This window comes from Ambystoma mexicanum, chromosome 3p (genome assembly GCF_040938575.1).
Source record: "Ambystoma mexicanum isolate Mex_15411 chromosome 3p, UKY_AmexF1_1, whole genome shotgun sequence".
NCBI classification, from domain to species: domain Eukaryota; kingdom Metazoa; phylum Chordata; class Amphibia; order Caudata; family Ambystomatidae; genus Ambystoma; species Ambystoma mexicanum.
This window is the reverse complement of record NC_090925.1, coordinates 267,191,911-267,209,757: the sequence shown is the minus strand read 5'-3', so window position 1 is coordinate 267,209,757 and position 17,847 is coordinate 267,191,911.

Sequence of the window (17,847 nt, the reverse complement as noted above, 5' to 3'; positions counted from 1 at the left end):
CTGTCATGGAACAAGCATTCCACAATTCCGAGCCTATAACATTCAAATCTTTGCACACAACGCATCCCACTCATAAGAATAAGCGCTTTGTTGTCAAGGGTAGTCTACCATCTCAATCAATAAGAGTTTCTGGAAGAATTGAACAAAGAAAAGTCTTGTATAGAATCTTTCCTGATTAGTCAAAGGTGGTACAGCTTGGGGAGCCCAGGGGGAAAAAAGAAATTACAGAAAAGCTGTATTGTCGCCTAAATATACAATTTCTGCTTCTGTTTTTAGTGGCTCCTAATGCGCAAAACTGGGAATCGCTTGACAAATTTGCAAAGCTTCTTCCTCAAGGAGCTCAGGAATAGTTTTAATTCTGGCTCTCAGGTGGCAAAGAAGCTGCCTTAAAGCAGCTCCTTGTGAATAAAGACTGATGAATCTAGGGAATTCGTCTCCTCTCCCCAAGGGGTATCCACCCCTTAGGGACTAGGGAGGTGAGCCTGCTAAGATAAACACCCCTAGGGGATAGGGCAAGCGGGATCCCACTGAGGGTGGCCCCACCCATTAGACGATCGGTTATTTCTTAACCGAGATGGGTTACCCACCATTGTCTCAGGAAGCTAATGTCTTTATTGGCTATATGGGGATTGCCAGCTACAACATTGTGGATTTCACTAGAGCAGTGTCTGGTGTGGTTTCTGACACTTCACTGTTGCCATTCTTGCATGAAGCACAGGATCAATAGATTGTCCAATCTCTTGCAGTCTGGAACGTAAAGGTCCTTTGAGATCGACACGAGGGTAGGTAGCAAGACGGAGAGATGCCAGCCTGCAGAGTAACTTAGATGAGGAAGTATCTCTATTCGTGGCAGAGTCGGGAAGCATCACCACGCACACAGCATGGAGAGCGGAGGAAAGAGGAAGCCTATGGAAAGCTGCTGCCTCCGACAAGGCCAGGAGCTGGAGAAGCTCTGCCCTGCCAAACTGAAAAGAGGCGCAACTGCACGGAAAGTGTTTGACTGCCACCTGCTGGAACCAAAACTTTCACAAAAAGACAGGAAGGACTAACACCAACAAAATGTAGCATCAGTCCGAAGCGAATCTGGAGCTGCGGTTATGCATCAGTCAAGGAAACCTAACAGTGACGTGCAAAAGAGGTACACAGTACCCCAAGTATCCTGAAGGAGAGCAACAGGCCCGATCATACCCCTAGACCGGATGAGAAGCCAAATAGCCCAAGCCGGGCTGAAGGACGCGTTAGCCCAAGGCAGGTGAGTATCCATATACCTCAGAAAGGTGTGAGAAGCCAAATGCCACCCAAGGGGCTGAGAGACCAATAGGTGTGGAACGTGAGGCCCCTGAGCGGGATAAGGATCAGTTGGGCCCAAAGTCGTACACAAACGGACCTCAGAAGGAAGTTTGATACCCAAGACCCCAGGGCGGGGTAAGAATCTGTTGGGCCCAAAGTGGGCCACACACAAACCAACCCCAGAAGGCCCCAGGGAAAGGGGTAGTGTAAGGAAGGCATGGTATCAACAGTAAGACACAAGTGACCACAGTTCAGGGGTGTTTATTAAACTTCCAAAAGGGGTGAAAAACGCCCATCTAATCCTAAATCTAAAGATGGGAGCAAGCTACGACCATCAAAAAATAACGCAGTCCTAGTGGTGCCGTGTCAAAATAAAAGGGCCTTTACTAATGAACCTGTTGCCAATCCTTACCTCTAAATGCAAATGGTCTGGGAAACAATGTTATGTAAAAGAATGTGTTCAAGAAATAAGTCGGGATATTCAGGCCGTTTGCCTCCCTTCCCACGTTTTCAGCACGGGGCAAGGTGACACACTCGAGCTCAGCACAGTCTCTGGCATGAGGGTGCAGTTAAAACATTACCATCAGGACCTTCCTTGCCCAAGTCTGTTTGCCTTTCAAAGTCTCTTCTTTCAGAGGGCCTGATGCGACAAACAAACAATGTTATTTTCCTCTCAGGATTTCACACGCGCTCTGTTATGTTAATTGTTTTTGTAGAGCGCACGCACGCCAAAGCATCTTGGTGCTAAAATAAACCGGAAGGATTGAAGACTTAACTGGCAGCAAAAAGAGTGCTTAGAACAGATAGGTTTTTAACAGCTGACGAAAAGCCAGAAGATTATTTGTCGCCCTCAATGAGACCGGCAGAGAGTTCCACAACTTAGCGGCCGCCACAGAGAAAGACGGCCCCCCACCCACTCAAACTGGTAGCGAGAAATCACAAGAAGACGAGAACCCTTCGACCGAAGTTCCCGGGAGGGCACATAGGGACAGAAATTTTCCTGGAGATATTCAGAACCTGAGCCGTAAAAAGCCCGATGCATCAGGGATTTAAATCGAACCCGCTGGAGGACCGGGAGCCAATGCAGGGATCGAAGAATGGGGGAGATATGGGCACCATATGGGGTACCAGTGCAATTACATGCAGCATAGTTTTGGGGGAGCTGCAGACAATGAAGGAGATAGTGAGGTTGGGCCAAAAAAGAGAGTTTCAGTAATCCAGCCATCTTAAGACGAAGGAGGCCATAACTAACGGCCTCAGACGGACAGAAAGGAGTGGCAGAACCTTGCGAAGCACTCAAAGTTGGAAAAATCCTGTCTTACCAATGGCCCCAACTTGGCCATCCATCAATGGAGAGGCAAAATAAAAAGTTCCCAAATGTTTTACCTTCGAAACTGGGGAGGGACATGGACCAAGTTCCATAGGCCAAAAAGCCGGGGGACCAAGTCGAAGCAGACGCAGTACCAACCGCCCAAGGGCCATGTGGGGGGTTCACCACCAAGACCCCTGTCTTGTCAATTTCTCAGGTGATTAACTATTCACCTCAGGTCCCCCTCAGCCAGGCTCAGATCCTCTTTAACACAATGCTTGTAGGATTTTCATTTATCCAATTTCTCAGGTGATTCACGGTTCACCCCTGATGCCCCTCTGCCGGCTCAGATCTGTTTAAGCATAATGTTCAATCGGTCTCCCTTCACCGGGCTCGGACCAATTTTAATTTACTTTAACACAGACTTGATTTTATCCAAAAGCACTCAGCTGACCTCCCTCGTTCGGGCTCGGACCAACTTTATCACCAACTTTCTTTACTGTATTAACATCGAAGACTTTTGATTGTGCACAGGATTTTGCTTGTCCCGTTGCAGGACCACTTCAATTCACAATCCTTTGTCACTCTTTCGTTTTTACCACCTCTCAGATGGATACCTTACAGAGACCTTCGAATGAGCGAGCATGCACGCGGTGTCCGATCACTCTAAGGTATCGTATCTTTTTTTCAAAGTGCACTCACTCATCTGTTGGCCTATTTTACTTGGCTTGGTTATCACATGCACCTCATACACTGTTCACCATACAATGTTGCTGCTTGCAACCTTGGCTTCAACACAGACCGGTATGGTATCCACCTCCCCAACTCACCGGTTGTGTTGATTTCACTAGCACTGCTTTGTTGGAGGAGCCAAGGACTGTACCACGGCAGCAGGCGATTCTCCCCACCTTGATTATGCTACGTGGGAGAGCCCCGAGTACCTCCGACACACAATGCAGGATTCTTCAGCCTGGCTTCCTGGCCTTACGCTTTCTATTCTCGAGGTTTCATGAAAAGTAACGGTTACTCGTCGAAAAGGTCAAGGGCACTTCCCTCCTTGCGGTCCCCTTCTGTTTTGCCATCTTTCGCCTCGTATTAAACTGCCATCTTGGAACTGCTGCTTCCTCATGTGCCTTGCCTCGCTCAGAGTGTGCCTTTTATCCGTGTGAGAAAATGTAATGGAAGTCAGGTGTATGTGATGGTCAGTAATTGCCTGGCCCCACCTGACTATCGTATGGTACATGTCGGGTATACGGCTCGGTGTTGGTCCATTTTCTCTCCTAGCGAGCTGTCCGTGAGAAAGTGCTTGTCTTGTGAAGGGGGGGGGGGGGATTGAGTTCCTAAGTATCCTACCTGGTAAAGGGAAGGGGATACTGCGTCTTGCCATCCGCTGTCTCACTCCCCGAAGACCCCTCACCAAGGTCATCCTCCCGCACTGGTCCTATATATTGACATTTGAAAGAACTTTGTTACGTACAGGATTTGAATGGTGTAGGTGGCTTAAGGATTTTCACAGATCAAATGTACACCCATTTTTGTTTGAACTTTAAATTGGGCAGGGAGCCCAGAGGCATTGTCTGGTGATAATCTGGCAGCTATGTTTAAGGCAAGAAGCTCTTGTATAACTAGAGACAGTGTAATGGGGGCCAGAAACCAGCCCAAAATCCATCTCCTGGGAAGAAGGCCCTTGTGATCTATATTTGTTTAAATTCGAGTCTTTCTGTTTTAGTGATGAGGTTGAGAATCAGACGAATGGGTTTCTAGATGACAGACTGATTTTATTGTGTATGACATCCTGACATGCAACCTACTATACCTTCCTTTGCTTTAAAATAGGGACCAGAATTGTTACTCTAAATATTGAAGGACTTTGGAAAAGCGAAAGAACAATTTTGAATGGGGAGCATAACCACCTCTGTTATAAAGGAGAAATTATGTATAAACACAAGAATAATTGAAAGACTTTGGGAAACTGAAAAAACAAAATAATTTGAAAGAAGTCAATTCAAATTGCAACCAGGAGAGTTTGGGAAGCCAAGAACGTTTTGAATGAAATTAATTGAAATTGAAACAAGTGACCTAATGAAGTTAAACAATAAAAAATATAAATTGAATGGAGACAATTCAATTACAAAATCAAGCTAATCACAAAGTGGAAGCGCAGTACAATCGGATTCCGAAAATCTCTTTTGTATTGAATTCAAAGTCCTGGTCAGCCACAGAACAGAGAGTCCAACATTGCAGCCCATTTCTCTAAAAAAATATAGAACACATAAGGTGAAGTGCCAAGTGCTGTGAAAGGCTGAATCTACTCTATAAACATCAATGGATTGTCCGTCTTCTGATTGACGTATTACAGGACATTCCAGACACATCATCCATGGCCATTAACAGCACTGCGCGCATGAAGAAAAATGCATTGGTTGGCATCGTCTTAATGGGCTTAATGGCCTGCAAGCTAAGGTCATTGACTTGGCTTTCAACAGGAAAACCCTCTTCACCCCATCAATGGATATGGTTGCTCAATTATGCTACAATGGGGAAGTTAATGCAAGTCCCATAGCATCATCTCATTATCTTCCTATAAATCGGGAAAAAACTTCCTCTAAAACCTTTAAAACTAGGCAATTTGCCAATAACAATCTTATTCTTTGTGACTTTTGCCAAGAAGAACATAGATTTCGATCCAAGCCAAAAACCTGCCTTTTCCTCCTCCATGTGAAAAAATAAAATCTACCTGTCTCCATAAAGGAGATCCCATTTACTTCCTTTCAGTCCAAACAACATGCATTCCCTTTGAGAGGAAGGCTTTCTGCCTTTTACAAAGCTTCGGCCAGCATCACACAAGACCTTTTTGGTCTGGACATCATCAGGGAATGTCTTGCTTTAAACATTCTATCTTCTGCTCCAACACGCTTCTGAGGTTGGTAAGGACATCTCCAGAGTTGTTGAAAGAGATTCAAAACCCTCTCTTAGATGCCATAGAATTATTCCCAGAAAGTGAGAGCACACTGCTTCTGTTCTAGCTATTTCATAATTGAAGCAATAATCCCTGAGCATGGGGGTTGAGGGTGTGGGGCATTACCACTTCAGGTAATGCCCCAGGCCCATAGTTACAGGCCTGAGCAAAGGGAGGGCCTTAACGAAGGCCCCATGGCATTACCTGAAGTGGTAATGCCCCCCTGCGAGGGTTTTTAAATTCTTTTTCTGTTCCGAAACTCCGAAGCATAGCATATCTGAACAGAAAAAAAAATGGCTGCCGGAGAATGGAAACCGGAGTCCGTTTTCCCTTTCCATGGCAGCCATTGAAAAAAAGTAAACAAGAATGGCCGCCATGGAAAGGAAGAAGGAACTACATGAACTCCCTTCTTCCTTTCCATGGCGACCTGTCGGAGATCGGGAGCATGCATGCTGTGGACAGAAGTGCTCCCGAAATTGACTAAAAAGAAGGTAAATGGGGGCGGGGAGGGAATTCTGTGAATGGGAGGAGGAGAGGGGGAAGACCACATTTGCCCCATTCCCCAGCGAGAGAAGATGGTGGCCTCCAGCTGTGAGGTGGCTTGGGGAGCGGGGTTATTTCGGTTACTAATCCTCAATAAACCATTAGGACTCAGACCAATTTTAGATATTTCAGATGTGAATGAGTTTCTGGTCACAGACATTTTACATGACATATCTGGCTCAAATCTTGGAGCCCCCTCAACTCTGAGATGGTTAACATCTTTGGATCTGCAAGACACATAGTACCATATTCCAATCAAAAAGTAATATTTCATTTTTTGATTCACAATATAGCGTTGGCACAATCAATGCAATTGCCTTCCCTTAGGACTCAATACAGCCCTTTAGATATTCACAAATTGTTGCTCTTGTGGCAGCCAACTGAAGATTTTATTACTGACTGGTTCATCAGAACACAAAAGAATCTGACCAGTCTACTTGGTTTACAAGTACCGCCATACCTCTGGGTTCTCAATCAACTTAAAGAAAACTTCCCCACCCTCATGCCATAGGATATATGTTGTAGGAGTCATTTCCTCGACCAGAGGGTACATTATGGATTTGAATCAGACTGCCTAACATTTTCACACAACGGAAATGGCATATACCTGGTGGTTTCAGAGATTACTGATGTCCATGGGTATTCTAATTCTTCACTGGTGAGTCTCTATATAAGGCCCTTGCAAGTTCATTTGTTGATTTACTGGGACCAGTTGTTAGGACTTTATTCTAAGAAGGTTTTCACCATGAAGGAGATTCAGAAATCCTTGCCGTTGTGAACTCAGAAGTGGAAAACCAGCATGGTCTCCCCTTTCCACCACCTGTTAACTCGATCACGTTGACTACCAGCTCATCCCTGTTTAGTTGGGGTTATTGTCGGGATAATCACATACAGCTCTCAGGACAAGGTCATGTCATATAATCACTTGGCGTGAAAGCCCAAATTCCCGTGTTTGAAATCCTTCCCTCCCCTCATGCAGGGACAAGTGGTTCCCATTTTCACCAACACAACCGGTATATTTTATTTAACCAAGCAGTGAGGAATGAAGTACCACCTGCTTTGTTGTCTGCCCATTTTAGTATGGGAATGGGGCCTTCTGAACTACATTTGTCTTGCAGCATCCCATTTGCAGGGGGTAAAGAATAGCAGATGCTTTAAGTAGGATAGTTCATGTGCCACATGAATGGGAGATAAAATACTTTTTTTTTATTTTTGTGACTGGTGTTAAAACAGTTTTTCTAAATGGCTTAGTAAAACCATTCAACTGATATAGTACAAGACTCCACTCTTAGTATAAGGCTGTACCACCTGAGTTCATGGTAGCATAGACTGAGCAGCCAGGCTTATCTTAGGAGGGAGACAGGGCTGTAGGAAAGTACATTAAACTTGTAGTTTACCAAAGTCACAATAAAAACACTGACAACCAGGATTATTATTGAAAAATAAAGGTTTATTAGAAATACACGTATAGGCCAAGTTAGGTCTTGGGGTAAGTACTAAGTGCTTTTATAAAAACACGCACCACTATGCTCAAAGGCACACAGGCCAAAGCACATCAACTTATTTGGAACACCTAACAGGAGTTCTAGGGAAGTCACACCAATAATTACTTTTAGATTACATATAGTAATTCAGGGGAAGTAGACCCAAACATTTGTACCGTGACGCTCAGCAAGAAATCATAGTAATATCAACTGAACAATATACTTTTGAGAATAGTGACGCACTTACTCTAGGTACAGTATCAACCTATAACTTGTGTACCTGGTCTGCCATAATCAATACCCATACAAATTGTAAGAAGAGGTCTGGGTCTAACATCATTAAAGTCAGCCGTGGACTGGCAATGTCTTAAATATCTATAGGAAACATATCATCGAACCCGGCTGTCTGCTTCCAAATGATGCAAGCCAAACTAGCAAAAAGTAATAACATTCTATGCACAGTGTGTCTGGAATCTTGCATAAAAGCTGCTAACCACAATTGAGGCCTCTGCAGAAGAATTACTGTCCTACCCAGAAACTGTGGGACCGAGATTGTATAATGACTGGGGAGGAAGGCAATGAGTAAAAACTGTTCAAACAGCTGAGGTTTGAGGAAAAACCATATGGTCAGCCCCAGAGCTAAATAAAGAAATTCCCAGATCTGGCATACAGATCCCAGCTGATGAGGTTCAGATTTGATCTCTTGCCAACCATGGAGATCACGGCAGCCAGGTCAAAGAGCCGCACAATATCGCTGATGTGTAGATTTTGTAGTTTGGCAGGATCACGGGAAACACTGCAACATCTTGTGACTATGAGGTCTTAACAGAACTGAGAACAAGGCATCTAGCTAAATTAATCAAAAACAAAGAATCTTTATCTGCTGATGAATGGTGGTCAATGGCTTTTAGAGGTGATTGGGTAGGCCAGACTATTGCCATGATTGACTTAATTTTAGAATGCCTAAACCTAAAAATTCAGACCCACCATCCACCTCCAATTCACTGAGGATCATTTGACTGAGTACAGGGGAAACAGGCGACTGAAAGAATCTGACAAACTAACTGTTCCTTCTCCTAAGAATACCAGTCCAAGTGGAGGGTTACTTAGAATTCCCATGAGTTTAGGATTAGTATTTTAGGACCCTAGGATTGGGAGGGACTTTTTTACTTTGTAAAAGTTTTGTAATAAACTAATTTAGAAATAAAAAAAAAGTTTTCTATTTTTGCACAACTGTGGTTGTCCCCAAATAGACCTATTTGCAATGGAAAGCAACTATCTGTGTCCGCACAATCCTTCTCACTTGAGAATGGTGTTAGTACAGTTTTTATAAAGTCCAACTAAAACCATTCAACTGAGACAGTACAAGACTCCACTCTTAGTATAAGGCTGTAACAACCTGAGTTCATGGTAGCAGAGACCGGGCAGTCAGGCTTATTTTAGGAGGGATAGAGGGCTGTAGGAAAGTACATTGAACTTGTAGTATACCAAGGATACAATAAAAACACTGACTACCAGGAGTATTATAAAAAATAAAGGTTTATTATAAATACACATATAGGCCAAGTTAGGTCTTGGGGTAAGTCATAAACTCTTTTATAAAAACACACACCACTATGTTTGAAGGCACGCAGGCCAAAGCATATAACCTTATTTGGATCACCTAAAAGGAGTTCTAGGGAAGTCGCACCAATAAGTACTTTTAAAAAATGTTGTCTTATTGTTTTAATCAAGAAACGATTTTTAGAAAAGCACAGAAGTGACACAGCATGGTCGCTAATTACTAATAATACTGTTTTCAAGTCCAATAAAGTTTTCAAGCAGCGTTTTACAAGAGGGAGAGTTCAAGGTTACCACATTTGTCATAATATGTTGTAAAATTTTCGAGGTTGCAATTATCCAAGAACACTTTTCTCCACCAATCAGCCTCGACCACCAAGTCTCTTCGTCCATAGGCAAAGAATTGGAGAGGAAACGATTTGGGTACTGCATTCTAATTTGACGAGTACCCACACATGACAGCAGCAAGTGACATATAGTATCTTTTCCGTTGTCCATTTTGGAAAAATGGCAGTTGTTAGTCGAAGAAAGACCTCTTACTGCCAATATTTAGTTTGTTTTAAAAGATTGAGCCGTGCTCGCAGGAAGAGGTTGCGTAAGAATCTGTTTGGGAATTTCTTAATGAAATTTTGGAGTTGGTTCAGTTTTGTAGTGTTGCCTGGCAGGTAAATTGTGAGTTTGTTTCCCGCAGCTGTGTCTAAAGTCAAGATCCAGTCGAGTTCCTTCAGTTTCTTGAGGACTTTTGTCGTATTCTCCATCAGTTCCTCTTCGCAGCTCCGAGTGATCTTCAATAGGTCTTTAATGTCCTTACTCCAGTTTTCAAGCATTTTGCAGCTGTACCCTACAATTTCTTTATTTGTCAGGCTGTATATTAGAGGGTTATTTGGAAGCAGGCACTTTCTGTACAGCATCAAGGAGTTACATATGATTGTTCCTTGTAGAGACAATAAGCTAAGCTCTCGTCTGATTGATGCCAGGGGTGAATTTCGGTAGACCAAGGACTGTCCTCCAGAAGTAGGCTTCTAATTTTGCCCATAATGATTTTGGTATACACGGCATGGCTTTGACTCCGTAGGTCAATGATGGAATGACCTTCATTCTGTAAAAGTTGATCACTGGGATCATCGAGAAGCAACCACATTTTCTATGAATGGCTTTAGCTTGCGATGTTAGTTTTCTGGTTTTCTCTAGGAGGACACGCTGCATAGATGTTTCGAGCTTTGAACTGTTGAGGGTGACTCCTAGGTGTTTAAAATCACACTTTTTCTATTGAGCAACCATTTAGGTTCCATTGAAGTTTTTCTGCTCTCTTATTGGTTTTTTCGAGCGCCATAACTTTGGTTTTGTCTTTGTTGATTTCAAGGTTATTTGCAATAATGTACTGTTGTAAATTGTTTAGTTGCCGCTGAAGATCAATCTGTGTGTGGTCATGTAGGATTAAGTCGTCGGCGTACAATAGGCGACTGATTTTGAATTGGCCTAGTTTTGGAGGGAAAGATCTTACAGTATCTTCTGTGTCCTTGAAGTCTCCCAAGTAGGCCAAAAAGAGATCGGGGGTTAGGGGGCAACCTTGCTTGACCCCTCTGTGTTGGTGTCTCTGCAGATAGCAAGCCCTGCTGGCTTAAACAAACTCTCATTCTCACTCTCATTCTCGTGTTGGCATGGAGAGTTTTTATAGGATACGACAGGATAATTTTGTCAGGGCAGTTCCAAGCGGAAAGTTTGTTCCAAAGTCGATCTGTCTACTCGATCAAAGGCCTGAGTTAAGTCGACAAAGAGTCTAGGACCCCCTTCTATGATCTTGCTTTTAAAAACGCTCAACAACATGATGTTCGCAGTGGCTCCTATGTTTTTCTTGAAGCCTGATTGAAAAGGGTTGTCACAGGAGGCGTTGCCTGCCCACACCTTGAATTTTTTGAGTAAGAGGGAATCAAAGACTTTTCCAATAGGGTCAAGCAGAGCGATCGGACGTTAGTTTTTTGGGTCGCTGCTGCTTCCCTTTTTGAAAATTGGAACCACTATTGCAGATGTCCATGATGATGGAATAGATTTGGTTTCTGCACATCTTCTGAGGACATTGCTGATAAAGGCGGCCCATTCGTCCAGCTGGCTCTTAAGGTTAAAGTTGGTTATGCCATGCAAGCCAGTAGCTCTAGATTTCTTTAGCTTCTGAATTAGCACAGCGATTTCTTCTTTGTCATCCAGTCTGTGTTGGTCTTTCTAAGGTAGCCGCTGAAGGGAGCTGGAATAGAGCCTTAAAGTGACCCGTCCAAATAGATTCTCCAATGCTGTTCAAGATGGAGTCCTCAGTGGCAGTCGTGGTGTTTCGCATAAGAATTCTCTGGGGTTATGTCCACTGATCAGTTTTAACATTGTTTTAGAGTCGTGCTGGTACAGCGTCGGGCGATAGCCTCTAACCCAAGATCGATAGTTTCTGGTTGCTTTGGTTACTGTGTCTCTGGCCAACTGTGGGTCGAGACTGATTGCCATCCTCTTGATTTTACGCAGCTCACGTCTTATCGACCAATATTTTGTCATAAGTATATTTATTTGGATTTGCGGTTCGCTTTCGCTTGGTGCCAGTTTTCTTATAGACCGTAAGCAGAGGCTGATAAGCAATCTGGTTCATAGTGCAAGCAGCTTTGAGGTTGATATACCTATTGGTTAACTCTGATGCAGCTTGCAGTCAAATTTAGTATGGTAAGTACATTTAGATTACATACAGTAATTCAAGGGTAGTAGACCCTAACAGTTGTACTGTGACGCTCAGCAAGAAATCACATAGTAATAGCAACTGGACAATATACTTTTGTTAATAGTAACACACTTATTCTAGGAACAGTATCGACCTATAACTTCTTTTGGGATAACTCAGACAGGGAAGTAAACCCTTTTGTGTAATATGCCATTACTGCTACATTTCAGTTCAGTGACACACTGACTAAGACAAGCAAGAACTTTGTAACTTATTTTAGATTGGCACACATCTAACTCAAGGTAAGTGAAACCTCTGTACTTTTATAGGGAGCTAACAGCAACCTAAAAAGTAAGTATAACCTAAGCAGTCTTATTCTGTACAGGCTAACAGCAAGTCAGGGGAAGCAAGACCCGATTGGGGACACCCAATTTTACTAACAGGAATAATAAAGTGAAACCAACAGTATTACTTTGGAACGAGGGGAACCCAATTCACAGGTGAGTAACTTAACCTTCATTCTACTTTCAGCTAGAATGGCGAGACAGTTTCTAAAGAAAGCAAGACTTAAAGATTACTTATTCAAGAAGGCATACAGCTTTTTCAAGGTAAATAAATCCTATATATACTTTTCAGAATGGCAAAACAACAAGAGGCGGGCGGGTTAGATTAGTCTGGTGAAGGAGTAGGAAAGTGAGGAAAGTGGTGTGCTGTTTGCGGCTACTGTGCGCTGAGCTTTGGTGTGAGTATCAGACCGATGCAAGACCTTGTGTGGTGTTGGTGCGGTTTATGTGTTGTTTACTTGTTTTTGCAGTGTGGTGAAGTGAGTGTGGTTTACTGGGCGAAAGGTGGTTGTGTGGATTTTCATGTGAGTTAGATATGCAGAGATTTGAGCTTGGGTTAGTAGGTTATATATCCTAGAACAAGTCCTGCAATGGCCTATTTAACTGGCATTCCTGTAGGTAAGCTTATTTCCACTTTCCTTTCTTGTCCATCTAATTGTTGTGAGTGATGGCTTGGCGCGTTCCGGCTGTGTAGTGTTTGGACTTAGTGTAATGGGACGGGGTGTGTCTAGTACCGTCCTCTAGTATTGGTGCTGTAGGTTAGCAGTCCCCTACTCCCTTGCTATCTGTTTCTGTCGTTGGTCTGTAGGTGCTAGTGTACAATTTGGGCTAGGGTGCTATTGGTGGTCGACCTTGTCCTTCCGTCCTGGTCTAGCTGTGTTTCAATCTTTAGTTTCGTCCTGTCATTAATGAGTTGGTAAGCTTCGTATGTGGTAGAATGTCTTCCTTAGATTCTGTTTGTAGTTGATTGTTTAGTGGGATCTGGGATTAGTTTCTTCACTCATCATTGTTTCATCTATGTATATGCCCCTGTGGGCGTTCTTCTAGTTATGCAGTGAAGAGCCAGGATTTTAGGAGTTTTCTGAATAGTAGGTGATTTCTTGTGTTACGTATGTTCTTTGTCATTCCAAGTTTTTGGTGCGAGGAGAGAGAAAGAAGATCCTCTGAGTTTCCTTTTGGTGTAGGGTTTCGGTTCCAAGCATATGTCATTGCTTGATCTGAGCGTCCTTGTTGGGTGATGTAGGCTTAATTTGTCTCTCAGGAACTCTGCACCTAGTTTGTGGATTGCTCTATGCGTGATGCACATTGATTTGAATTTGATGTGCTGTTTTATTGTTAGCCAATTTAGTGTTTTTAGCGCTTGTGTGATGTGCTCTCTGGGGTAGTTTGAGGAGTAATCTGGCTGCCTCATTTTGTATGCGTTGTAGTTTTTTTAGGAGTCGTTCATGCATACCCAGGTAAAGGCTATTGCCGTAACCTACTTTGGCTATGATGAGAGCGATGACAGTAGATGTTTTGTTGACGAATGACAGGAATGGTAGGATCCTTTTTACCGCTCCCAGGAGAAAGAAGCATTTTTTGAGTAGAGCGTTTATTTGTGGCTCTAGAGTTTGTTTTCTATCAGGACACATAGGGTTTTTACAGTCGACGATGGGGCTGGGGTTGTCCCCAGTTCCCTTGGCCAAAGGATGTAGTGGTTGTCTCCTCCGTTTTTGTGATGATCATTATTTCTGTTTTGCCTGGGTTGAGTTTGAGGCAGTTCGAGTTCATCCAATTCTATATATCACGAAGGCAGTTCTCTAATGTTGTATTTTCTTCTTGAGTGTCTTGTATTTTGTAGACTATTTGTGTATCGTCAGCGTAGTTGTAGCAAGTGAGGCCGTGTCTTTTGATGATCTTCATTAGTACAGATAGGCAGATGTTGAATCATAATGGGGAGAAGGATGATCCTTGTGGTACTCCGCAAGTGAATTATCTTGGGTTGGATTTGAAAGATTTCATCCATATGGTCTCTGTTCTGTTTGTTAAGAAGGATTTGATCCACAGTAGGGCGTTGTCGGTTATTCCCAGTCCTTCAAATATTGTGGTGAGGATGTTGTGGTTAACTGTGTCGAATGCCGCAGAGAGGTCTAGAAGTATCAAGGCAGTACTGTTGTCTGAGTCTGCATTTGCTTTTATGTCGTCCCAAATTGAGAGAGTGCTGATTCTGTTCCTCTCATTGGTCTGAAACCTGCTTGTCTGGTCTAGTAGGCAGTGCTCTTCGACAAATTCTTGAGTTGTTTGGTATATGTGCGTTTTGAGCAGTTTAGCTACTTTTGAGGTTGAGGACATTCGTGTGGTATTCCAAGGGTGTTCCTTGTTTGAGGATTGATTTGTATATGTCCGGGGGGCAGGGATCCGCAGGAGACAAAAGTCTCCACTGATATTTCAGGGAAGCTTCGGAATTTGTTTGGGCGTTCCTCGTAAGGTTAGGTGGGTTCCATAGTCTGATCAAATGGTCTGTTTTGTATGGTTTGTTGGATGGTAATGATTTTGTTTTTGAAATAGCCTGCTTTTCATTGCATAGTTTCATCGGTGGTATTGGCATGTTGTTGCAGCCAGGTGGGTTTTTTATTTCATTTATAAGTTCTTTTTGGGTGTTTGGTGCTTTGAAGATACGGTTGTCTTAGTATTTCCTTTTTGCTTTTTGTATTTTCTTTTTGTATGAGCGGATATGTTGTTGAAATTTCAGTTTATTTCCCCTGTCTTTTTTGATCCTCCATTCTAGTTCTAGTTTTCGGTTTTTCCTTTTCATGGCGCTGAGTAATGGGGTGAACCATTTTGCTGTTGATCTTTAGTGTGAAGGGGTGAAAGGTTTTTCTTTGGTGATTTTGTCGATCTTTGTTGTGATCCAGTTGTGGAGTAGAGCTACTTTTTTGTCCAGGTCAGCTTCCTCCATAGTTGTTGCTTGCGGTTTGCTGATTTCGAGAAGCTGGTTAGGTTGGAGTTTTTGATGGTTCTCCAGTTTCTTTTCATGGTGATCGGTGGATTGTCTTGTTGCTTGTTTATTCGGGTGGTCAGTGTGATTATGAAGGGAATGATGAGGTGGTCGCTCCAGAGTAATTGGATTGGTGGTGCCGTCGTAATGAGTTTTTTATTGGCGATGATTGTGTCAAGTGTATGTCCTGCCGTGTGGGTTGCTAATTCGACTAGTTGTTGAAGATGTATTGCTGCTAGTTGACTGGGTAGAGATTTTTGTGTGGTTGAGGTTTCTTCATCGAACCAGATGCTGAAATCTCCAAGGACGATCTGGTGATTATGCTTGATGGCTAGTGAAGTCATCTACGGATGTTGCGTCGTAGGTCGGAGGTCTGTATATCAATATGAATTTCAGGTTTGTGTTGGGGTTTAGTGATGGCCGTAGGTTTAAGGATTTGCATTTATCGATGTTTAATGGGTCTTCCAGTTTGATAACCAGGTGATCCATGTGGACGATTGCAAGTCCACCCCCTCTTTTGGTTTTCCTATTTGCATACGCGCATTTGAAGTTATCAGGCAGGCAATTCTTGAGGGTGATCTTATAGTTGTCATCTAGCCATGTTTCAGTTAGAAATAGGATGTCGATGCCTCCATCACATAGGAGGTCGTAGATTTCGGTGGCATGTATGGACATTGGCTTTCCGTCGATAAGGTTGCAGTGTATCTTTTCTGTGTGGTTTTGTTTATTTGTTGTTCCTTGTTTTGGTTTGTGGTTGTTCAATTGGGGTGCTTCTGTATTGACGTTGATTGGATGAAGATCAGCGAAGGCTGCTTCTTCATTGAAGCGGTCTTCTAGATTGATAGTTGGGCTGTTCAATCGAGGCGCTTCCCTATCGATGCCGATTGGTTGAGGATCAGCAAAGGCTGCTTTTTCATTGAATCAGTCTGATAGGTTAGTGGTTGGGTTGTTGACTACTATAGCTTTGTCATCCCATATAGTGTGTTGTGGGTATCGATAGTGCCCTTTTCTTGTGATCTATGGAGTGAGGGGGTTGAAATCTTCCCAGTCTCTTCTTTGATTCTCCCGTCTTTTTTCCAGCTGTTTGGGGGGGATTCTTTGCTTGTCTCGAAATATTGTTGTTGTCGAGGTATTGAGGTTCTGTGGTTGTCGCGATGTACGGTGTAAGATATAAGGATTTGTCTCTTACAATAGTTGTTCTTCTGATAGCAGTGTTTGGCGGGGTGTCTTCTGCATTCAAGGCCGCTTTTACTGGGGGCAGTTGGGTTTGTGTATCTGTATCAGTTCCATGTTCCTGCTCTTTGTTGGCGTCCATTTCTGAGTCTGGGCATTTTTGCTCCTCAGTGGCGAGACATTGTCTTGGTGTAGAGTTTACAGGACAGATGTCCATCTGTCCTGTCTTGTGCTAGGACAGTATTGCTGTTTCCTCTTATGTTGCTGTGCCTGGGTGCTATCAAGTACGGTCTGTCCTTTCCGTCAGTTGGTAAGGTGTATTCCTGTAAGAGCACTGTCCAGGGGAGCGGGGTGGTCTAGGATTCAATTAAGTTAGGTATCGATGGATTGCCCAGAAGTTTAGAGTTTATCTAGATGGTGGTAGCCGAGGTTTCCCTATGTTCTAATAGAGAATAGCACACAGTACTTAACACCTCGACTTGAGCGACTTGGACGGCGCGAGAGAGATCCAGGTTTTTACCAGTCGCAGGCCGTAATTTAAGCAACTAGATTTGAGACACTTGGGTGGGTGCTATCGAGTACAGTCTGTCCTTTCTGTCAGTTGGTTAGGTGTATTCCTATAGGAGCACTGTCCAGGGGAAGGGGGTACTCGTTGTTTTAGGTCATGGGGTGATGTAGGACTCAAGGAAGGTATCAGTGGAGTGCTCAGAGGTTTGGGTTGTCAAGATGGGGGAGAACCTAGATTTCCCTGATGTTCTAATAGAGAATAATACACAGTACTTAAATGCCTCGATTTGAGAGACCTGGACGGCGAGCGAGAGACCTGGGGTGCGTTGCAGGCTGGCAATCCCAATACTATCACAGTATGGTGCAGGCTAGTATTCACAGTACGATCACAGTATGGTACTTTCTAGATCTGATTCGAGTCAATGTGAACAATTCTCTGGGATGCGACGCAAGTTAGTAATGACGATACTATCACAGTGTGGTGCAAGCCAACATTCACAGTACTATTGCAGTGTGGTGCAATTTAGCATTCACAGTAGGGTCACCGTGTGGAGCTTTCTAGATATGAATCAGGTCAGTATGAACAATTCTCTGGGGTACGACGCAGGCTAGCAATTACAGTATTATCAGTGTGGTGCAAGCTAGCATTCACAGTAGGGTCACAGTGTGGAGCTTTCTCAATATGAATCAGGTGAACATGCACAATTCTCTGGGGTATGACGCAGGCTTGCAATCACAATACCATCAGTGTGGTTCAGGCAAACATTCACAATATCATCACAGTGTGGGGGCTTTCTAGATAAGAATCAGGTAAATGTGAGCAATTTTCTAGGGTGCGACGCAGGTTAGCAATCAAAATACTATCACAGTGTGGAGCAAGCTAATATTTGCAATACTATCACAGTGTAGGTTAGTTTAAGTGGTAGGGATTCCAGGGTAGAGTGATTGCTCTTTTCTTCACCTTGACCACTCCTACCTTGATTGTAGCTGCTGGTTGACTGCTGGC